The following is a 24867-nucleotide window of genomic DNA, read 5'->3' on the forward strand; positions in this document are numbered from 1 at the left end:
AAAGAGAGAGCTGCACTGCCAGGAGTCCCAAATGGACTCATGGGCAGAAAACATGACAGAACACACGATAAAAGGCAGTAAAGGACAAGGATTCAGAGGCCCTGTCCCCCTGATGCATTTCCAGCATCACAGTCGCCCCCCCCAGACTGAGGTGGAGGGTGTCTAATCTCCCACAGGATAGACACCCTCATCCAGACGGTCAACATACCTTCTGGAAAGGCCATCTGCATTATCGTGACTCTTCCCCGGTCTGTGCTCTATGGTGAAGTCTAGCCCTTGCAGGCTAATGGACCACCTGAGCAATTTCGGATTCTCACCCTTCATCTGCATAAGCCACTTCAGGGGCTTATGATCTGTTTGGACCTTGAAGGTAGACCCCGTAAGGTAGGGCCTAAAACGACTAAGGCTCCAAACTATGCTAAAACACTCCTTTTCAACAGTAGCCCACCTAAGTTCTCTACCCTTGAGTTGTCTACTGATGAATATGATAGGATGTTCTCTCCCTTTGTCATCTAACTGGGACAAGACAGCTCCAATTCCGGTGTCGCAGGCATCCGTCTGGACGATAAAGGGTCGGCTGTAGTCAGGCGCACACAACACAGGTGCCCTACACAGACTTTCTTTCAAGCCATCAAAGGCCCTCTGACAGTCTTCGGTCCAATTAACCTTCCTAGGCTGTTTGGGTGAAGTTAGAGCTGTCAGGGGTGCAGCTATGGTTCCATAGTCTGCCATGAAATTGCGATAGTACCCAGTGAGGCCCAAAAAGGCTCTCACCTGGGTTTGAGTAGTGGGAGTCTCCCAGTTCTGTACGTCCTGTACCTTACTGGAGAGAGGTTGGATTTGACCCCCTCCTACCTCATGACCAAGATAGGTAACTTTCCCCTGAGCTATCTGGCACTTGGTGGCCTTGATAGTGAGGTTAGCCCTTTTCAAGGCCTGCAACACCTTATCCAGATGTGTCAAATGCTCTTCCCAGGTGGAACTGTAGACGGCAATGTCGTCTAAGTAAGCCACACAAAAGGCTTCCAGCCCACTGAGCGCATGGTTGACCAATCTCTGGAAGGTGGCAGGGGCATTCTTCAACCCAAAAGGCATGACCCTAAACTGGTAGAGTCCCTCAGGTGTTGAGAAAGCCGTCTTTTCCTTGGCATGGTCCGTCAGAGCTATTTGCCAATAGCCTGAGGTAAGGTCAAAGGTGCTCACAAACTTGGCAGCACCTATGGTGTCCACGAGCTCATCAGCCCTGGGCAATGGGTGCGCGTCAGTTTTGGTGACGGCATTGACTCCTCGGTAGTTCACACAGAACCTCCAATCCTTGGTACCCGCCGGGGAACTTGCCTTGGGGACAAGGACCACTGGACTGGACCAGGGACTGGTTGAGGGTTCAATAACACCCAGATCCAACATCTTGGCGACCTCAGCCTGGATGTGGTTCTTGACGGTATCTGACATACGGTAGCACCTGCTTTTGACAGGTACACTGTCACCAGTGTCAATTTCGTGCTTACACCACGGTGTAAGGCCCGGTGTCAGTGAAAACAGAGAGGCATACTGCTGGAGCAAAGCCCTGCAGGCCCTCTGCTGCTCTGTTGTCAACTCTGGAGAGAGATGTACTCCCTCCACTGAGCCATCCTGAGGGTTGCTATGCAGCAAATCAGGAAGGGGCTCACTCTCATCCTCTTCTTGCCCTGAAGCTAGCAAGAGACATGAGACCTCTGCTCACCTGTGGAAAGGCTTGAGCCTGTTGACATGGAATACCTGGGGGGCTACCCCAGAGGCTCCCATGTCAACCAGATAATTGACTTCGCCCATCTTGGAGATGATCCTGAAGGGTCCAGTCCACTTGTCTGCCAAAGCTCTAGGCTTGGTAGGCTCCATCACAAGGATTTCCTGTCCCGGAGTCCTATCCACTTGCGACGCTTTAAGGTCATGCCAGTACTTATTCAATTCCTGGCTGGCCTTGAGATTTGCTGTTGCCTGACCCATCATTTGTGTCATCCTCCGCCTGAGGCCTAACACATAGTCCCCCACTTGCTTGGCGGGACCGGGAGGGGTGGCTTCCAAGCCTTCTCGGATCAAGGCGAGGGGCCCCCTCACGGGATGTCCAAAGAGTAACTCAAAGGGGCTGAAACCAACACCCTCTTGAGGTACCTCTCTGTAAGCAAACAGCAGGCATGGCAGGAGGAGATCCCATTTCCTCCTTAGGGGTTCTTCCAAGGCCCCTAGCATGCCCTTGAGAGTTTTATTAAATCTCTCAACCAGACCATTGGTCTGGGGGTGGTAAGAGGTGGAGAACTTGTAGGTTACCCCGCACTCTTTCCACATGGTTTTCATGTAACTAGACATGAAGTTGGATCCTCGGTCAGAGACAACCTCCTTGGGGAATCCAACACGGGTGAAAATGCCTAGGAGAGCCCTGGCAACCACCTTGGCAGTAACAGTCCGAAGGGGTATTGCCTCAGGGTACCTGGTGGCATGATCTACCAAGACCAGGATGAACCGATGTCCACCTGAAGTGGGAGGGTCAAGGGGACCGACGATGTCGATGCCCACCCTCTCAAATGGTGTGCCAACCACTGGTAATGGCTGCAGTGGGGCAATGACCCTGCCTCCAGTCTTGCCAGATAACTGACAAGTGGGGCAGGTCCTGCAGTGGGACTCCACCTCTACTCCCATCCGTGGCCAGTAGAAATGGGCAGAGAGCCTCTGCTTAGTCTTCTTGGTCCCAAGATGACCAGCCAAGGGCACCTCATGCGCCAACTGCAGAAGGAAGGGCCTGTAAACCTGGGGTACCACCAACCTCTTGCGGGCACCAGGTTCAGGCTTAGTGGGCTCGCTAACAAGGAGCTCACCCTCCCAATAAATCTTGAAGGTCCTAGGCACTTCACCTTGTGCCTGGGACAGGGCCTGTTTCCTCAGACCCTCGAGAGAGTGGCACTCTCTCTGTCCCTTACAGAAGTCTGCCCGGGAGGGTCCCCCTTCAGCTAACAAGCATTGAAGGTCGGGATGATCCTCCGGGTTGAGAACCTCTCCCACAGGAGAGTCTTCTGCCTCTTCTCCCAAAGGAGTTGAGTTTGGGTTTTCCACTGGACCCAGCCCGTCCGGAGCATGGATCCCAATGGGTGCAGCAGGAAGAGAAGGTGCTCCCTCCACAGAGGTAGCCTTCTTGGTCTTCCGCCTTCTTGCCTTAGGCCTCGCCTTTGGCTCGGGTACCTGACTCACAGCCAGACCCGGTGTCACCTGTGACCTAGTGACCGCAGCCGCAGTCATGGGAAGACCATCCGAGATCAACCCCAACTCTACTAGATCATTCCCTAACAAAATGTTAGCAGGGACATTGTCCTGAACCAGGACAGGAAGCTTCGCTGTCTTGTCTCCAATCATGAGTGTGACTAGGGCTACAGGCGATAATTTGGGAGGCCCACCAGCTAACCTGGTGGTTTGCAGAGGAGCACCTACATAGTCCTCTGGCTTGAGCAGGGTCCTGTCCACCACTGTCATGCTGGCCCCAGTGTCTCTCAAGCCAGTAGAAGGCTGGCCATTCAAGAGGACACTTCTCAAAAACCTACGGGTGTTCTGCGGGATAGTCGCCAGTACTTCTGCGTACTGGTCCCAGGCCCCAAGGGACACTAGGGAAATCTCTACCGGAGCACCAAATGTGATCCCGGTAGAGGAGGGGAGGACAGTGGCCTCCACCTCAGACACGGGGTAAGGGTAGGTCAGGCTGACAGCCTGTACTCCAAGTGCCTTACCTTTACACCTGGAGTCACCCCTTTTGTGATCCAGGGCCCCACAGTCCCAACAAGTGCCAGGAGTGCGGGGTACGGTACTGGAACCACTGGGAGCCTGCTTTGCAGCAGGTGGACCACTACTCTTATTCCCACCCCCAGATGACTTATCCCCACTAGATTTTTGGGTCTTAGGAGAGGAAGGTTTTGGTTTACCCGACTGTGATTGCTTTTGGGACTCCTCAGCTTTCTGAGAGGTCCCCTTTTCTTTGTCCTTGTCCTTCCCACTGGAGTCCTTAGGGGACACCCGGTGGGAGACCCACTTGTCAGCCAACCTAGCCAGCTTAAAGGGGTCCAAAATGTTCTGGTCAGCCACATACTGACGCAGCTCTGGTGAACAGGCTTCAGAAAAATGCTCAAAAAACAACAGGTGGGATAATTCAGCAAAAGTTTTCACCTTGTAACCATCAATCCACCCCATCATGTTCATGTGCGCAGCACTCACCCAGTCAACCCAAGACATATTCTCTCTTTTCTTAAAATCCCTGAACCTTTTAAGATATTGGGTAGGTGTCTTGCCAAACTTGGCAATTAAAGCAGACTTCATACACTCATACTGACCCCTTTCTTCCACACTCAGCTTCAGAATACAGTCATATCCAGTTTGAGGCACTCTGCTTAACAAACACTTAGCCCAATCTCTTTTATCCACATCATGAATTGCACAAGCCATTTCAAACGCTTCAATCCATTGGAGGATATCTGAACCCTCCAAAAACACACCAACCAAGTCTTTCATAAACTTGGTGGCTGGGGACCTGCCACTCTCAATTGGTCTAGCTGAAGTCTCCACTCGAGCTTTCTCTAACTGGATTCTCTGACATTCAGTGTCCTTTTCTTTGAGCGCAAGATCCCTATTCTTGAGTTCCACTTGCTGTGCCAGCTCCTCTTTCTTAAGCTCAGCTTCTATTTCCAACTTGCGATATTCAAAGGCTAACTTCATCCTTAATAACTCAAGTTCCATGGAATTGCTGGGGTTTGGAACAGAGGCAGCAGGAATGGTGGCATTCCCAGAAACAGATTCAGCGACAACCCCAGGGGCAGAGTCCTCACTGGTTGCATCCCCCCCTTCATCAAGTGTTTCCCCATCAGTCTGGTAGTCCACCAGGGCAGCTATTAGCTCAGCCCTAGACTTATCCACAAAGTCTAACTCCCTGGCTTCACAAGCACTCTGGAGAGCCTCTAAGCTCATCCTAGTCAATTTACCATTCGCAATGGGCTCCATTGCTTGTAATGCAGTTATTTGGAACACACCCAAACCTTAATCTAATAAAGTGCGGATATTTTGTAAGTGGCACGGTTATACACTGAGTCTTAAAACCAAAAGCATCCCACCGCTGCCACCAGCTTGTCAAGACCGGTGGGGGGTCTGTACTTCCGCTCTCTATATGGTAGAGGAGAGGCACAGAAGACCCCAGCCAAGATTCTCGATTACGGTAGCAATGGACGAGCAATCAAGGCCTAGCTTCTCAGGAGGTGATGCAGGCTGGTTCTTAAGTACAGTGTATCCCCAAGCCCCCACAAAGGAATGTCCACACACTGTATTACTGAAAACACAGTCTTTATATAATTAATATTCAAGGGTTATGTACACTTATCACAACAACGCACTTTGTGCTCAGGAAAATCAGCAATGGTAAATATCTACAATTCTAAAGTGGTACCACTAATATTAGACCTCATTAAAGTGCATTCACAATAATGTTAAAATAGCACACAGATCAATAAGAAGGAAACCAGCAATAGAGAGGGGAGAGATAGCAGATGATTGAAAACAATAGGCAGAATACTGGCCCCTACCACTGGACACAGTTCTGTGTGGAGATCCCCCCACCTGGGCAACCTGTAAAATAAAGAGATATAACACCAGCCCAGTCCATATATTGTTCAATAGTCTTATTCTCTCCTACAATGTTTTTACCCCCCCAATGTACCTGGTGGAGTCGAGTTCTTCGAAGAGGCGTCGACAGATCCTTCTTGAATGACCCCCTTTAAAGCAGGAGTCACGGATCGTCGAGAGGCGTCGAGAAACGTCGAAGACCTCGGGGTTCGGCGACGGGGAATCGACGGCCCTTCTTGAATGCCTTCCCTTTCAAGCGGGAGACACGGGGCGTCGAACGTCCGTCGACAAACGAGGTAGAACGATGTCGAGGAGGCGGCAGCTTCGTCCGAGCGGTGCTCGTCGGCGTCGGGGCGTCGGCGTCCTGCAAGGCGGAGGTGTGCGGGGCACCTCGATGACAATAGTTCTGGACCGCAAAGATTGTAGAGACGGGAGCCCAGCAAGGGCGTCGGGTCGTCCGAGTCTTTGAGGTCGTTGGGTGGCGGGAAACCCACCGGCAGGTTTCTCCTCGGCGCGTTGGTCGACCTCGACTCTCTCCGGCAGGATAAGCGGTCGACGATGCGGTCGAGGGAGTCCTTCGATTGAATGTTCTTAGGCAAGGGAGCGGACGGCTCCGGTCGTCGGCGGCACGGCGTCGAGTGGTTCCCACGGCTGGGCAACACAACTTCGACGGGCCTCCAGCGGTTACACAGACCTGCGAACCCTGGTCGACGGCAATGGACTTCGACGGCGTCGATGTCCGGGTGCTTCACTTCGATCTCCTCGGCGGTCCCGTCTCGGGTCGGCAGCCTTTCGAGGGTCTGACTTCCAGGGCGCTTCGGTGAAGATGTAGCGGTGCTCGATGATCCCTCGGAGCACGGGAAGAGGGCGCCTTACCAGGTCCTCTCTCGGATCAGTCCTCGACGAATTCGGCAACCTTCAGATCTGTCGAAGCAAATGCAGCAGCAAGTCTTCTTCTTCCAGCTGGACGTCGAGGATCAGCAGTTCCAGTTACTCTTGAGTGGAGACTCAGCTTCTGAACGCTTCTGAACAATTTCCAGTGGTGAGAGGTCCCCAGATATACTATTCTGTCTCTCATCCACACTGCTGGCACACACACAGCAGCCAATCACACAGAAGGGCATTCATGCAGTCAGTCAGCCAATCAGGCACGCAGTGCATTCAGGCCACACTCCTCCCTTTCAGACACTCACAACAAGGAATGTGGATTGGGACAAGTACCCAGCCATTCAACACTACACACTGCATTCAGGCCAGTTTCGGGCAGGGCTGTCTCAGTCTTTGTCTCACATGCCAGAAACCAGACAACCACAACAAGGAGTGCATATTGGTCACACACTCCTTTCACCCAGGTCCCACCCACAGGAGGTACCCACAACATACAGGGAATGGGAAGGCTCCAGTCAGTCTAGCTGGGCCTTCACAACAACACCATATATGGAACTTCCACCCAACAGCCAGTCAGGGGGAAGGGACAGAGTCAGGGCTTCCCAGGACTTTGGGAAAACAAGGTAAGAGGCAATAGAAAGCAAGAGGCCACAGGGGCCATCTTGTTTTCCATCAGGAATCAACTGATTCCAATGGCAGGGCCTGGGTATCCCAAAATGGAGGACACCCAGAGCACCTGTCAATTTCAGCATGGAGCTGCCACCAGCCCATACCCTGCTCTGTGGGCCACCCACAGGTGCCCAAAAACATACACTAGGGGCACAGGGTTGTACCCCTACCCATGGGTGCCATAAGGGTATCCCATGGGTCTGTTCACCAAACCAAAAGAGAGAGCTGCACTGCCAGGAGTCCCAAATGGACTCATGGGCAGAAAACATGACAGAACACACGATAAAAGGCAGTAAAGGACAAGGATTCAGAGGCCCTGTCCCCCTGATGCATTTCCAGCATCACATGCACCCACACATGTGAGGTACCGTTTTCATCGGGACACCTGTGGGAACGCGGGACGGTAGGCCATGTGTTGTGGGGGGCGTGTTTCGATGGGTGCGGCGAGCGAAATGTGCGGAAAAAGCGTTTTTTTCCCCACATTTCCGACTTTGCAGGGCTGTCTGGGTAAAAAAATCTGGGGCGATGGGCGCAAATCACACCTCTGCGGATTCCCACGGGGGTCCTCTTTTCGAAAATGCATGGGGTTCCCTGTTTTCCTCGGTGGCTTGGACACCCGAGGCCCATATCTGTAAGTTGCGCCGGTCGGCAGAATGTCGGAGATTTCCCTCTGACAACAGACTTGGGGTTACTTGTGTTTTAGGCTTTCCCGTTGGCGGCCAGGTAGGTGCACCCACACATGTGAGGTACCGTTTTCATCGGGACACCTGTGGGAACGCGGAACGGTAGGCCATGTGTTGTGGGGGGCGTGTTTCGATGGGTGCGGCGAGCAAAATGTGCGGAAAAAGCGTTTTTTTCCCCACATTTCCGACTTTGCAGGGCTGTCTGGGTAAAAAAATCTGGGGCGATGGGCGCAAATCACACCTCTGCGGATTCCCACGGGTGTCCTCTTTTCGAAAATGCATGGGGTTCCCCGTTTTCCTCGGTGGCTTGGACACCCGAGGCCCATATCTGTATGATGTGAGAGTGTGACATTTCCGGTGTGAAAACAGAGTTGGGGTTACTTGTGTTTTAGGCTTTCCCCTTGGCGGCCAGGTAGGTGCACCCACACATGTGAGGTACCGTTTTCATCGGGACACCTGTGGGAACGCGGGACGGTAGGCCATGTGTTGTGGGGGGCGTGTTTCGATGGGTGCGGCGAGCGAAATGTGCGGAAAAAGCGTTTTTTTCCCCACATTTCCGACTTTGCAGGGCTGTCTGGGTAAAAAAATCTGGGGCGATGGGCGCAAATCACACCTCTGCGGATTCCCACGGGTGTCCTCTTTTCGAAAATGCATGGGGTTCCCTGTTTTCCTCGGTGGCTTGGACACCCGAGGCCCATATCTGTAAGTTGCGCCGGTCGGCAGAATGGACAACAGACTTGGGGTTACTTGTGTTTTAGGCTTTCCCCTTGGCGGCCAGGTAGGTGCACCCACACATGTGAGGTACCGTTTTCATCGGGACACCTGTGGGAACGCGGGACGGTAGGCCATGTGTTGTGGGGGGCGTGTTTCGATGGGTGCGGCGAGCAAAATGTGCGGAAAAAGCGTTTTTTTCCCCACATTTCCGACTTTGCAGGGCTGTCTGGGTAAAAAAATCTGGGGCGATGGGCGCAAATCACACCTCTGCGGATTCCCACGGGTGTCCTCTTTTCGAAAATGCATGGGGTTCCCTGTTTTCCTCGGTGGCTTGGACACCCGAGGCCCATATCTGTAAGTTGCGCCGGTCGGCAGAATGTCGGAGATTTCCCTCTGACAACAGACTTGGGGTTACTTGTGTTTTAGGCTTTCCCCTTGGCGGCCAGGTAGGTGCACCCACACATGTGAGGTACCGTTTTCATCGGGACACCTGTGGGAACGCGGGACGGTAGGCCATGTGTTGTGGGGGGCGCGTTTCGATGGGTGCGGCGAGCGAAATGTGCGGAAAAAGCGTTTTTTCCCCCACATTTCCAACTTTGCAGGGCTGTCTGGGTAAAAAAATCTGGGGCGATGGGCGCAAATCACACCTCTGCGGATTCCCACGGGTGTCCTCTTTTCGAAAATGCATGGGGTTCCCTGTTTTCCTCGGTGGCTTGGACACCCGAGGCCCATATCTGTAAGTTGCGCCGGTCGGCAGAATGGACAACAGACTTGGGGTTACTTGTGTTTTAGGCTTTCCCCTTGGCGGCCAGGTAGGTGCACCCACACATGTGAGGTACCGTTTTCATCGGGACACCTGTGGGAACGCGGGACGGTAGGCCATGTGTTGTGGGGGGCGTGTTTCGATGGGTGCGGCGAGCGAAATGTGCGGAAAAAGCGTTTTTTTCCCCACATTTCCGACTTTGCAGGGCTGTCTGGGTAAAAAAATCTGGGGCGATGGGCGCAAATCACACCTCTGCGGATTCCCACGGGGGTCCTCTTTTCGAAAATGCATGGGGTTCCCTGTTTTCCTCGGTGGCTTGGACACCCGAGGCCCATATCTGTAAGTTGCGCCGGTCGGCAGAATGTCGGAGATTTCCCTCTGACAACAGACTTGGGGTTACTTGTGTTTTAGGCTTTCCCCTTGGCGGCCAGGTAGGTGCACCCACACATGTGAGGTACCGTTTTCATCGGGACACCTGTGGGAACGCGGGACGGTAGGCCATGTGTTGTGGGGGGCGTGTTTCGATGGGTGCGGCGAGCGAAATGTGCGGAAAAAGCGTTTTTTTCCCCACATTTCCGACTTTGCAGGGCTGTCTGGGTAAAAAAATCTGGGGCGATGGGCGCAAATCACACCTCTGCGGATTCCCACGGGGGTCCTCTTTTCGAAAATGCATGGGGTTCCCTGTTTTCCTCGGTGGCTTGGACACCCGAGGCCCATATCTGTAAGTTGCGCCGGTCGGCAGAATGTCGGAGATTTCCCTCTGACAACAGACTTGGGGTTACTTGTGCTTTAGGCTTTCCCCTTGGCGGCCAGGTAGGTGCACCCACACATGTGAGGTACCGTTTTCATCGGGACACCTGTGGGAACGCGGGACGGTAGGCCATGTGTTGTGGGGGGCGCGTTTCGATGGGTGCGGCGAGCGAAATGTGCGGAAAAAGCGTTTTTTCCCCCACATTTCCAACTTTGCAGGGCTGTCTGGGTAAAAAAATCTGGGGCGATGGGCGCAAATCACACCTCTACGGATTCCCACGGGTGTCCTCTTTTCGAAAATGCATGGGGTTCCCAGTTTTCCTCGGTGGCTTGGACACCCGAGGCCCATATCTGTATGATGTGAGAGTGTGACATTTCCGGTGTGAAAACAGACTTGGGGTTACTTGTGTTTTAGGCTTTCCCCTTGGCGGCCAGGTAGGTGCACCCACACATGTGAGGTACCGTTTTCATCAGGACACCTGTGGGAACGCGGGACGGTAGGCCATGTGTTGTGGGGGGCGTGTTTCGATGGGTGCGGCGAGCGAAATGTGCGGAAAAAGCGTTTTTTTCCCCACATTTCCGACTTTGCAGGGCTGTCTGGGTAAAAAAATCTGGGACGATGGGCGCAAATCACACCTCTGCGGATTCCCACGGGTGTCCTCTTTTCGAAAATGCATGGGGTTCCCTGTTTTCCTCGGTGGCTTGGACACCCGAGGCCCATATCTGTAAGTTGCGCCGGTCGGCAGAATGGACAACAGACTTGGGGTTACTTGTGTTTTAGGCTTTCCCCTTGGCGGCCAGGTAGGTGCACCCACACATGTGAGGTACCGTTTTCATCGGGACACCTGTGGGAACGCGGGACGGTAGGCCATGTGTTGTGGGGGGCGTGTTTCGATGGGTGCGGCGAGCGAAATGTGCGGAAAAAGCATTTTTTTCCCCACATTTCCGACTTTGCAGGGCTGTCTGGGTAAAAAAATCTGGGGCGATGGGCGCAAATCACACCTCTGCGGATTCCCACGGGTGTCCTCTTTTCGAAAATGCATGGGGTTCCCTGTTTTCCTCGGTGGCTTGGACACCCGAGGCCCATATCTGTAAGTTGCGCCGGTCGGCAGAATGGACAACAGACTTGGGGTTACTTGTGTTTTAGGCTTTCCCCTTGGTGGCCAGGTAGGTGCACCCACACATGTGAGGTACCGTTTTCATCGGGACACCTGTGGGAACGCGGGACGGTAGGCCATGTGTTGTGTGGGGCGTGTTTCGATGGGTGCGGCGAGCGAAATGTGCGGAAAAAGCGTTTTTTTCCCCACATTTCCGACTTTGCAGGGCTGTCTGGGTAAAAAAATCTGGGGCGATGGGCGCAAATCACACCTCTGCGGATTCCCACGGGTGTCCTCTTTTCGAAAATGCATGGGGTTCCCTGTTTTCCTCGGTGGCTTGGACACCCGAGGCCCATATCTGTAAGTTGCGCCGGTCGGCAGAATGTCGGAGATTTCCCTCTGACAACAGACTTGGGGTTACTTGTGTTTTAGGCTTTCCCCTTGGCGGCCAGGTAGGTGCACCCACACATGTGAGGTACCGTTTTCATCGGGACACCTGTGGGAACGCGGGACGGTAGGCCATGTGTTGTGGGGGGCGCGTTTCGATGGGTGCGGCGAGCGAAATGTGCGGAAAAAGCGTTTTTTCCCCCACATTTCCGACTTTGCAGGGCTGTCTGGGTAAAAAAATCTGGGGCGATGGGCGCATATCACACCTCTGCGGATTCCCACGGGTGTCCTCTTTTCGAAAATGCATGGGGTTCCCTGTTTTCCTCGGTGGCTTGGACACCCGAGGCCCATATCTGTAAGTTGCGCCGGTCGGCAGAATGGACAACAGACTTGGGGTTACTTGTGTTTTAGGCTTTCCCCTTGGCGGCCAGGTAGGTGCACCCACACATGTGAGGTACCGTTTTCATCGGGACACCTGTGGGAACGCGGGACGGTAGGCCATGTGTTGTGGGGGGCGTGTTTCGATGGGTGCGGCGAGCGAAATGTTCGGAAAAAGCGTTTTTTTCCCCACATTTCCAACTTTGCAGGGCTGTCTGGGTAAAAAAATCTGGGGCGATGGGCGCAAATCACACCTCTGCGGATTCCCACGGGGGTCCTCTTTTCGAAAATGCATGGGGTTCCCTGTTTTCCTCGGTGGCTTGGACACCCGAGGCCCATATCTGTGAGTTGCGCCGGTCGGCAGAATGTCGGAGATTTCCCTCTGACAACAGACTTGGGGTTACTTGTGTTTTAGGCTTTCCCCTTGGCGGCCAGGTAGGTGCACCCACACATGTGAGGTACCGTTTTCATCGGGACACCTGTGGGAACGTGGGACGGTAGGCCATGTGTTGTGGGGGGCGTGTTTCGATGGGTGCGGCGAGCGAAATGTGCGGAAAAAGCGTTTTTTTCCCCACATTTCCGACTTTGCAGGGCTGTCTGGGTAAAAAAATCTGGGGCGATGGGCGCAAATCACACCTCTGCGGATTCCCACGGGGGTCCTCTTTTCGAAAATGCATGGGGTTCCCTGTTTTCCTCGGTGGCTTGGACACCCGAGGCCCATATCTGTAAGTTGCGCCGGTCGGCAGAATGTCGGAGATTTCCCTCTGACAACAGACTTGGGGTTACTTGTGTTTTAGGCTTTCCCCTTGGCGGCCAGGTAGGTGCACCCACACATGTGAGGTACCGTTTTCATCGGGACACCTGTGGGAACGCGGGACGGTAGGCCATGTGTTGTGGGGGGCGTGTTTCGATGGGTGCGGCGAGCGAAATGTGCGGAAAAAGCGTTTTTTTCCCCACATTTCCGACTTTGCAGGGCTGTCTGGGTAAAAAAATCTGGGGCGATGGGCGCAAATCACACCTCTGCGGATTCCCACGGGTGTCCTCTTTTCGAAAATGCATGGGGTTCCCCGTTTTCCTCGGTGGCTTGGACACCCGAGGCCCATATCTGTATGATGTGAGAGTGTGACATTTCCGGTGTGAAAACAGACTTGGGGTTACTTGTGTTTTAGGCTTTCCCCTTGGCGGCCAGGTAGGTGCACCCACACATGTGAGGTACCGTTTTCATTGGGACACCTGTGGGAACGCGGGACAGTAGGCCATGTGTTGTGGGGGGCGTGTTTCGATGGGTGCGGCGAGCAAAATGTGCGGAAAAAGCGTTTTTTTCCCCACATTTCCGACTTTGCAGGGCTGTCTGGGTAAAAAAATCTGGGGCGATGGGCGCAAATCACACCTCTGCGGATTCCCACGGGTGTCCTCTTTTCGAAAATGCATGGGGTTCCCTGTTTTCCTCGGTGGCTTGGACACCTGAGGCCCATATCTGTAAGTTGCGCCGGTCGGCAGAATGGACAACAGACTTGGGGTTACTTGTGTTTTAGGCTTTCCCCTTGGCGGCCAGGTAGGTGCACCCACACATGTGAGGTACCGTTTTCATCGGGACACCTGTGGGAACGCGGGACGGTAGGCCATGTGTTGTGGGGGGCGTGTTTCGATGGGTGCGGCGAGCGAAATGTGCGGAAAACGCATTTTTTTCCCCACATTTCCGACTTTGCAGGGCTGTCTGGGTAAAAAAATCTGGGGCGATGGGCGCAAATCACACCTCTGCGGATTCCCACGGGTGTCCTCTTTTCGAAAATGCATGGGGTTCCCTGTTTTCCTCGGTGGCTTGGACACCCGAGGCCCATATCTGTAAGTTGCGCCGGTCGGCAGAATGTCGGAGATTTCCCTCTGACAACAGACTTGGGGTTACTTGTGTTTTAGGCTTTCCCCTTGGCGGCCAGGTAGGTGCTCCCACACATGTGAGGTACCGTTTTCATCGGGACACCTGTGGGAACGCGGGACGGTAGGCCATGTGTTGTGGGGGGCGCGTTTCGATGGGTGCGGCGAGCGGAATGTGCGGAAAAAGCGTTTTTTTCCCCACATTTCCGACTTTGCAGGGCTGTCTGGGTAAAAAAATCTGGGGCGATGGGCGCAAATCACACCTCTGCGGATTCCCACGGGTGTCCTCTTTTCGAAAATGCATGGGGTTGCCTGTTTTCCTCGGTGGCTTGGACACCCGAGGCCCATATCTGTAAGTTGCGCCGGTCGGCAGAATGTCTGAGTTTTCCCTCTGAAAACAGACTTGGGGTTACTTGTGTTTTAGGCTTTCCCCTTGGCAGCCAGGTAGGTGCACCCACACATGTGAGGTACCGTTTTCATCGGGACACCTGTGGGAACGCGGGACGGTAGGCCATGTGTTGTGGGGGGCGCGTTTCGATGGGTGCGGCGAGCGAAATGTGCGGAAAAAGCGTTTTTTCCCCCACATTTCCGACTTTGCAGGGCTGTCTGGGTAAAAAAATCTGGGGCGATGGGCGCATATCACACCTCTGCGGATTCCCACGGGTGTCCTCTTTTCGAAAATGCATGGGGTTCCCTGTTTTCCTCGGTGGCTTGGACACCCGAGGCCCATATCTGTAAGTTGCGCCGGTCGGCAGAATGGACAACAGACTTGGGGTTACTTGTGTTTCAGGCTTTCCCCTTGGCGGCCAGGTAGGTGCACCCACACATGTGAGGTACCGTTTTCATCGGGACACCTGTGGGAACGCGGGACGGTAGGCCATGTGTTGTGGGGGGCGTGTTTCGATGGGTGCGGCGAGCGAAATGTGCGGAAAAAGCGTTTTTTTCCCCACATTTCCGACTTTGCAGGGCTGTCTGGGTAAAAAAATCTGGGGCGATGGGCGCAAATCACACCTCTGCGGATTCCCACGGGGGTCCTCTTTTCGAAAATGCATGGGGTTCCCTGTTTTCCTCGGTGGCTTGGACACCCGAGGCCCATATCTGTGAGTTGCGCCGGTCGGCAGAATGTCGGAGATTTCCCTCTGACAACAGACTTGGGTTTACTTGTGTTTTAGGCTTTCCCCTTGGCGGCCAGGTAGGTGCACCCACACATGTGAGGTACCGTTTTCATCGGGACACCTGTGGGAACGCGGGACGGTAGGCCATGTGTTGTGGGGGGCGTGTTTCGATGGGTGCGGCGAGCGAAATGTGCGGAAAAAGCGTTTTTTTCCCCACATTTCCGACTTTGCAGGGCTGTCTGGGTAAAAAAATCTGGGGCGATGGGCGCAAATCACACCTCTGCGGATTCCCACGGGGGTCCTCTTTTCGAAAATGCATGGGGTTCCCTGTTTTCCTCGGTGGCTTGGACACCCGAGGCCCATATCTGTAAGTTGCGCCGGTCGGCAGAATGTCGGAGATTTCCCTCTGACAACAGACTTGGGGTTACTTGTGTTTTAGGCTTTCCCCTTGGCGGCCAGGTAGGTGCACCCACACATGTGAGGTACCGTTTTCATCGGGACACCTGTGGGAACGCGGGACGGTAGGCCATGTGTTGTGGGGGGCGTGTTTCGATGGGTGCGGCGAGCGAAATGTGCGGAAAAAGCGTTTTTTTCCCCACATTTCCGACTTTGCAGGGCTGTCTGGGTAAAAAAATCTGGGGCGATGGGCGCAAATCACACCTCTGCGGATTCCCACGGGTGTCCTCTTTTCGAAAATGCATGGGGTTCCCTGTTTTCCTCGGTGGCTTGGACACCCGAGGCCCATATCTGTAAGTTGCGCCGGTCGGCAGAATGGACAACAGACTTGGGGTTACTTGTGTTTTAGGCTTTCCCCTTGGCGGCCAGGTAGGTGCACCCACACATGTGAGGTACCGTTTTCATCGGGACACCTGTGGGAACGCGGGACGGTAGGCCATGTGTTGTGGGGGGCGTGTTTCGATGGGTGCGGCGAGCGAAATGTGCGGAAAAAGCGTTTTTTTCCCCACATTTCCGACTTTGCAGGGCTGTCTGGGTAAAAAAATCTGGGGCGATGGGCGCAAATCACACCTCTGCGGATTCCCACGGGTGTCCTCTTTTCGAAAATGCATGGGGTTCCCTGTTTTCCTCTGTGGCTTGGACACCCGAGGCCCATATCTGTAAGTTGCGCCGGTCGGCAGAATGTCGGAGATTTCCCTCTGACAACAGACTTGGGGTTACTTGTGTTTTAGGCTTTCCCCTTGGCGGCCAGGTAGGTGCACCCACACATGTGAGGTACCGTTTTCATCGGGACACCTGTGGGAACGCGGGACGGTAGGCCATGTGTTGTGGGGGGCGCGTTTCGATGGGTGCGGCGAGCGAAATGTGCGGAAAAAGCATTTTTTTCCCCACATTTCCGACTTTGCAGGGCTGTCTGGGTAAAAAAATCTGGGGCGATGGGCGCAAATCACACCTCTGCGGATTCCCACGGGTGTGCTCTTTTCGAAAATGCATGGGGTTCCCTGTTTTCCTCGGTGGCTTGGACACCGGAGGCCCATATCTGTAAGTTGCGCCGGTCGGCAGAATGTCTGAGTTTTCCCTCTGAAAACAGACTTGGGGTTACTTGTGTTTTAGGCTTTCCCCTTGGCGGCCAGGTAGGTGCATCCACACATGTGAGGTACCGTTTTCATCGGGACACCTGTGGGAACGCGGGACGGTAGGCCATGTGTTGTTGGGGGCGTGTTTCGATGGGTGAGTCGAGCGAAATGTGAGGAAAATGCGTATTTTTTCCCACATTTCGGACTTTGCGGGGGTGTCTGGGTAATAAATTCTGGGGCGATTTGGGCATATCATACCTCTGCGGATTCCCACGGGTGTCCTCTTTCCGGAAATGCATGGGGTTCCCTGTTTTCCTTGGTGGCTTGGACACCCGAGGCCCATATCTGTATGATGTGAGAGTGTGACATTTCCGGTGTGAAAACAGACTTGGGGTTACTTGTGTTTTAGGCTTTCCCCTTGGCGGCCAGGTAGGTGCACCCACACATGTGAGGTACCGTTTTCATCGAGACACCTGTGGGAACGCGTGACGGTAGGCCATGTGTTGTTGGGGGCGTGTTTCGATGGGTGCGTCGAGCGAAATGTGCGGAAAAAGCGTTTTTTTCCCCACATTTCAGACTTTGCAGGGGTGTCTGGGTAATAAATTCTGGGGCAATTTGGGCATATCATACCTCTGCGGATTCCCACGGGTGTCCTCTTTTCGGAAATGCATGGGGTTCCCTGTTTTCCTCGGTGGCTTGGACACCCGAGGCCCATATCTGTACATTGTGCCGGTCGGCAGAATGTCTGAGTTTTCCCTCTGAAAACAGACTTGGGGTTACTTGTGTTTTAGGCTTTCCCCTTGGCGGCCAGGTAGGTGCACCCACACATGTGAGGTACCGTTTTCATCGGGACACCTGTGGGAACGTGGGACGGTAGGCCATGTGTTGTTGGGGGCGTGTTTCGATGGGTGAGTCGAGCGAAATGTGAGGAAAATGCGTATTTTTTCCCACATTTCTGACTTTGCGGGGGTGTCTGGGTAATAAATTCTGGGGCGATTTGGGCATATCATACCTCTGCGGATTCCCACGGGTGTCCTCTTTCCGGAAATGCATGGGGTTCCCTGTTTTCCTTGGTGGCTTGGACACCTGAGGCCCATATCTGTACATTGTGCCGGTCGGCAGAATGTCTGAGTTTTCCCTCTGAAAACAGACTTGGGGTTACTTGTGTTTTAGGCTTTCCCCTTGGCGGCCAGGTAGGTGCACCCACACATGTGAGGTACCGTTTTCATCGGGACACCTGTGGGAACGCGGGACGGTAGGCCATGTGTTGTTGGGGGCGTATTTCGATGGGTGAGTCGAGCGAAATGTGAGGAAAATGCGTATTTTTTCCCACATTTCGGACTTTGCGGGGGTGTCTGGGTAATAAATTCTGGGGCGATTTGGGCATATCATACCTCTGCGGATTCCCACGGGTGTCCTCTTTTCGGAAATGCATGGGGTTCCCTGTTTTCCTCGGTGGCTTGGACACCCGAGGCCCATATCTGTACATTGTGCCGGTCGGCAGAATGTCTGAGTTTTCCCTCTGAAAACAGACTTGGGGTTACTTGTGTTTTAGGCTTTCCCCTTGGCGGCCAGGTAGGTGCACCCACACATGTGAGGTACCGTTTTCATCGGGACACCTGTGGGAACGCGGGACGGTAGGCCATGTGTTGTTGGGGGCGTGTTTCGATGGGTGAGTCGAGCAAAATGTGAGGAAAATGCGTATTTTTTCCCACATTTCGGACTTTGCGGGGGTGTCTGGGTAATAAATTCTGGGGCGATTTGGGCATATCATACCTCTGCGGATTCCCACGGGTGTCCTCTTTCCGGAAATGCATGGGGTTCCCTGTTTTCCTTGGTGGCTTGGACACCCGAGGCCCATATCTGTATGATGTGAGAGTGTGACATTTCCGGTGTGAAAACAGACTTGGGGTTACTTGTGTTTTAGGCTTTCCCCTTGGCGGCCAGGTAGGTGCACCCACACATGTGAGGTACCGTTCTCATCGGGACACCTGTGGGAACGCGTGACGGTAGGCCATGTGTTGTTGGGGGCGTGTTTCGATGGGTGCGTCGAGCGAAATGTGCGGAAAAAGCGTTTTTTTCCCCACATTTCGGACTTTGCAGGGGTGTCTGGGTAATAAATTCTGGGGCAATTTGGGCATATCATACCTCTGCGGATTCCCACGGGTGTCCTCTTTTCGGAAATGCATGGGGTTCCCTGTTTTCCTCGGTGGCTTGGACACCCGAGGCCCATATCTGTACATTGTGCCGGTCGGCAGAATGTCTGAGTTTTCCCTCTGAAAACAGACTTGGGGTTACTTGTGTTTTAGGCTTTCCCCTTGGCGGCCAGGTAGGTGCACCCACACATGTGAGGTACCGTTTTCATCAGGACACCTGTGGGAACGGGGGACGGTAGGCCATGTGTTGTTGGGGGCGTGTTCCGATGGGTGAGTCGAGCGAAATGTGAGGAAAATGCGTATTTTTTCCCACATTTCGGACTTTGCGGGGGTGTCTGGGTAATAAATTCTGGGGCGATTTGGGCATATCATACCTCTGCGGATTCCCACGGGTGTCCTCTTTCCGGAAATGCATGGGGTTCCCTGTTTTCCTTGGTGGCTTGGACACCCGAGGCCCATATCTGTATGATGTGAGAGTGTGACATTTCCGGTGTGAAAACAGACTTGGGGTTACTTGTGTTTTAGGCTTTCCCCTTGGCGGCCAGGTAGGTGCACCCACACATGTGAGGTACCATTTTCATCGGGACACCTGTGGGAACGCGTGACGGTAGGCCATGTGTTGTTGGGGGCGTGTTTCGATGGGTGCGTCGAGCAAAATGTGCGGAAAAAGCGTTTTTTTCCCCACATTTCGGACTTTGCAGGGGTGTCTGGGTAATAAATTCTGGGGCAATTTGGGCATATCATACCTCTGCGGATTCCCACGGGTGTCCTCTTTTCGGAAATGCATGGGGTTCCCTGTTTTCCTCGGTGGCTTGGACACCCGAGGCCCATATCTGTACATTGTGCCGGTCGGCAGAATGTCTGAGTTTTCCCTCTGAAAACAGACTTGGGGTTACTTGTGTTTTAGGCTTTCCCCTTGGCGGCCAGGTAGGTGCACCCACACATGTGAGGTACCGTTTTCATCGGGACACCTGTGGGAACGCGGGACGGTAGGCAATGTGTTGTTGGGGGCGTGTTTCGATGGGTGAGTCGAGCGAAATGTGAGGAAAATGCGTATTTTTTCCCACATTTCGGACTTTGCGGGGGTGTCTGGGTAATAAATTCTGGGGCGATTTGGGCATATCATACCTCTGCGGATTCCCACGGGTGTCCTCTTTCCGGAAATGCATGGGGTTCCCTGTTTTCCTTGGTGGCTTGGACACCCGAGGCCCATATCTGTATGATGTGAGAGTGTGACATTTCCGGTGTGAAAACAGACTTGGGGTTACTTGTGTTTTAGGCTTTCCCCTTTGCGGCCAGGTAGGTGCACCCACACATGTGAGGTACCGTTTTCATCGGGACACCTGTGGGAACGCGTGATGGTAGGCCATGTGTTGTTGGGGGCGTGTTTCGATGGGTGCGTCGAGCGAAATGTGCGGAAAAAGCGTTTTTTTCCCCACATTTCGGACTTTGCAGGGGTGTCTGGGTAATAAATTCTGGGGCAATTTGGGCATATCATACCTCTGCGGATTCCCACGGGTGTCCTCTTTTCGGAAATGCATGGGGTTCCCTGTTTTCCTCAGTGGCTTGGACACCCGAGGCCCATATCTGTACATTGTGCCGGTCGGCAGAATGTCTGAGTTTTCCCTCTGAAAACAGACTTGGGGTTACTTGTGTTTTAGGCTTTCCCCTTGGCGGCCAGGTAGGTGCACCCACACATGTGAGGTACCGTTTTCATCGGGACACCTGTGGGAACGCGGGACGGTAGGCCATGTGTTGTTGGGGGCGTGTTTCGATGGGTGAGTCGAGCGAAATGTGAGGAAAATGCGTATTTTTTCCCACATTTCGGACTTTGCGGGGGTGTCTGGGTAATAAATTCTGAGGCGATTTGGGCATATCATACCTCTGCGGATTCCCACGGGTGTCCTCTTTCCGGAAATGCATGGGGTTCCCTGTTTTCCTTGGTGGATTGGACACACGAGGCCCATATCTGTATGATGTGAGAGTGTGACATTTCCGGTGTGAAAACAGACTTGGGGTTACTTGTGTTTTAGGCTTTCCCCTTGGCGGCCAGGTAGGTGCACCCACACATGTGAGGTACCGTTTTCATCGGGACACCTGTGGGAACGCGTGACGGTAGGCCATGTGTTGTTGGGAGCGTGTTTCGATGGGTGCGTCGAGCGAAATGTGCGGAAAAAGCGTTTTTTTCCCCACATTTCGGACTTTGCAGGGGTGTCTGGGTAATAAATTCTGGGGCAATTTGGGCATATCATACCTCTGCGGATTCCCACGGGTGTCCTCTTTTCGGAAATGCATGGGGTTCCCTGTTTTCCTTGGTGGCTTGGACACCCGAGGCCCATATCTGTATGATGGGAGAGTGTGACATTTCCGGTGTGAAAACAGACTTGGGGCTACTTGTGTTTTGGGCTTTCCCCTTGGCGGCCAGGTAGGTGCACCCACACATGTGAGGTACCGTTTTCATCGGGACACCTGTGGGAACGCGGGACAGTAGGCCATGTGTTGTGTTTGTGTGGTTTTCATAACGTTTTGACCCATTTGCTGGAGCCCTTTGTCTCACAACCCTTTCTTTTCCCAAATGTGACCTACATTTAGTCGCTGCTTTAGCCACCATACACTTTTGTAACCTGCACAAGTCACCTACCCTTGAAAAGGTCTGCCTGTGCTCTTTCAAAAAATGTATGGCTGCCGTTCCTCACCACATTGGTTTTCCCAATTTACACATGCTAAGTGCGTCTGGTCAGGCCGTGAGCGTAAAACTCCTGTGTACCATGGCTCAGTGTTTGGCTTGTGGTATTGCTTGTTTTGTACAAACACTACAAAAATGGTATGCTCTCCTAACTGCAAGAGTCGGGGGAATGTAGCGGAGCATTGCTTTTCTCAAAATTCATAGAAGCCATTGCCGTACCAAGCCATGTCCAACACATACCTTTTTTTTCAGTCATTTTCCCGCTTTTCCCCCATTCGATGGCAGTTTCTCCTACCTAGTTGTTGCCTGACCTATACAAATCACCCCTTCCTAAACTTGGAATTTTGTCTACTTTTCAGAAATATATGCCTTTCTGTCCTCCAATTTGGCTTTCCTGCCCTTTTCTTCCATTCCGTCCATGCATGTCCAATTGGCAAAAATGGCAAAAATCGCCTACCTCTCACAAAACGGTTGATATCCCCATCAAAATAATTTTTTTCCATTTCCACTCAACCTGTTCCTGAAAGCCAACACATTGGGGAACTCAGCACAGCAAACCATTTGTTCCTAGCTCTTACAAGGAAAAAACCACAGGCTTCTTTGTTCATCATTTTATTGGCATTTTTTGAAAAAACCCAAAATTTTCGCACATTTTCCTTATTTTCTCTCACCCCCCTACAGCAACCTGGGATTCCTGGGTGGCGTTACGACCGCCTACATGTGGGAAAAAAAGGAGCCAAATTTGGCCGAGATATCTCATGTAACAAAAAAGTTACAAGCCACTGAATGGCCACATACCAAAATCACCAAAAAAGGCTCTGGCACTGGGGAGAAATACCCATGGCACTTAAAGGGTTAAAAACTATGAAAGTGTGCCAAAGGGCGATGTGACCTCACACAGAATCGGCCGTCAGATTGTCCAATTCACTGTGACCTATTGAATCTGCATATCTACTTCTCATGGCGGTGGCTAGTATAAGTTTGAAGTTTGATCAATAACTCATTTTTGGTAAAAAAAAAGTAGGCTGGAGAGACAAAGAGAGGTCATAAATGCAAACACATATATGATGTCATTTCCCCTGAACCAATCGGCCCAGAGGGAGGAGGGAGGACTAGTAGGCTGCCCTATCCCAGGACAGGAATAATTCCAGGGTACTTCCCCCCAGGTTGTAAATTCGATGATGTCATTTTGGCTATATAAGGGGGAGACAGACAAACACAAGCGACTCTCAAGACTTACTCACTTTGAGGACTTACTCACTCACTCAAGATTAAAAATCCATTCAAGATCCAGGAAGCCAGATACATCCATCTAGGAAGATCCATCCATTCATCCAGATCCAGGCACACCCAAGAATGGAGAAAGGGGAGGAGGCAGCTGATCCCATACTAGAGAGTCCAGTGACCAGACCTTGCCTAGCTGTCCAGCATCCCATCCAGGAGAGCCCAGTGACCAGATCCCTTGGGGCAGCTGTCCCAGTGACCACATTTCTTGGTCCAGCTGTCCAGAGTGACCAGATCCCATGGCCTAGCTGTCCTGAGACCTTGCTGGCCTTCCGGAATCCCAAACTCAAGCTATCATTGTGAGGAGCACATAATCCCAGTTCCCAAAATTGCATATCCCGCTCTTTTAACCCTTGAACCCCATTGAAATCCCATTCAAATCCCAAATTTCCAGTATAATTTGTTCACCTTTCTATCAACAAATCTAAATTAGCCTGTGTCTGTAGCGTATTCCTTTTATAGTTCTTTCTGTTATCTGTGTAAGTCCTTAGTACCATTTTGAAGTAATTTAAGTAATTCCCCTATAAGGAAATTCACGGTGCAAGCTGGTTCAAATTCTAAATGAATCCCTTTGCATTCAGTGTCTTCCTTTAAATAACTATAGTCATTATAATATAGCCTAAATAGAATGTGTTTCTATGTAGAAAAAAACAAATTTGCGTGCCTTCTACAAATTTTGATTTGCCTTTTCCCATAGAAAACCCCAACTATAGTCCCATTAAGAGTAATCCCCTTCTATCAAAATCCTATCTGTTATGTGCCTCTGTTTCCTGTCCTGAAAACCAATTTTCTATTTTGACAGCCAAGCCCTTTCTGTGGCTGCCTGTCATTACAATTCCCATATAGAAACACATTGCTGTTCTGTTGAATGTGTTTTCTTCTGCATTTGATTTTCTTTCCAAAAATCAATTTTCTTACCTTGTGTTCACGTTGCCTTGGTGCCCTGCTTAGTAGTCTGTAAGTTTCCTTATCTCTCAAGTGCAGCAACAATATTTTCTGTCGTACCTATCCCGCCGTGGTTGTAAACTGCTGTGCGAGTAATCAGTGAAATCTGATTATGCTGTTTTGCTCCTAAATAAGGTTTTCATATTCGTTTCTGACCTCCAATCTTGAGGTGGTGGGCTGAATTCAAAATCTGATTTTTCCCTCACCATTCTGACTCCTTGCCACTGCCTTCTATCCACAAAGAATTTAGTTAGCAGGAGTTTGGGTGTGGGTGTGCAGGGGGAGTGCTTAACTTGAACACCATCTGTTGCTTTTAAAAATGATTTCTCTTTTGCTTGCTATTAAAGGTTTCTGTATATTAAGTTAGGAGTTTAAATTAAATGTGTTGTGGGGATGTTGCATTTGTATTGCCACAACATCAGTGGCTGCTGCCCAATTGTTTGATTTTGCTTGAGTTTTTTTTATTTGACCATAAAATTAATCAATATCATATTGTTACAGACCAGCCTGGTTCCTGGTCTATTGTGACATGGGGTATTTGTTAAGGTGGGTGCGAGACGGGTTGGAGGCCTAGTCCAATAAAATAACCTGTGGGTTATTAAAGATAAAAAGTGTTTTTATCGTGTGCCACGCTCATTGTCAGGTGAAGGATTCCATGGCCGGAGTGTGTCGTGTTATAAAACCATTACAGTTAGAACACAATGTGTTCATGTGAATGGCCTGGTTACTGCCCAAGAGGTAGGAGGTAAACCAATTCAGCACAATGCCAGTGAATCCCATCCTGTCGGTGAGGATGGAGAGGAGGATGCAGAGGTAAACAGTATTGTTTTCAGTCAAGAGGTCAAGAAGGAAGACGGATGAGAAGGCACGAGTCAGCCTTATCCATGATTTGAAGGGCATAATCCACCATCTGGACAGTGGCAATCTTAATGCTAGACTTGAGGTGAAACACCAACTGACAGTCATTTAGGAGATGTGGTTGTTTGATTCCGATGAGTAGAGACTATGTTTTCCAAGATTTTGTAGATAAATGGAAGGTTCGCAATGGGCTGGTAGTTGGTCTTCTGGGTCTAGGGCCATTTTTTCAAAAGAGGTCATATGAGACCAGGCTTGTGGTTGTCAGGGAATGGCTATTGAGCAAAGGAGGCACTAATGATGCTAATGATGCTGAGGAGTGCATTAAGTGGCAGGCCTGCCAAATGTTTAACGATGGATGCCCGGATGATATCAACAGAGTATTAGATAGGTTCGAGGGACCTCTGGGTAGAGAGTATTCATCCATGGGGCTGTGTGCATGCTGTGGTGCAGGGGGTAGGG

Source organism: Ambystoma mexicanum, chromosome 2p (genome assembly GCF_040938575.1).
Source record: "Ambystoma mexicanum isolate Mex_15411 chromosome 2p, UKY_AmexF1_1, whole genome shotgun sequence".
NCBI classification, from domain to species: domain Eukaryota; kingdom Metazoa; phylum Chordata; class Amphibia; order Caudata; family Ambystomatidae; genus Ambystoma; species Ambystoma mexicanum.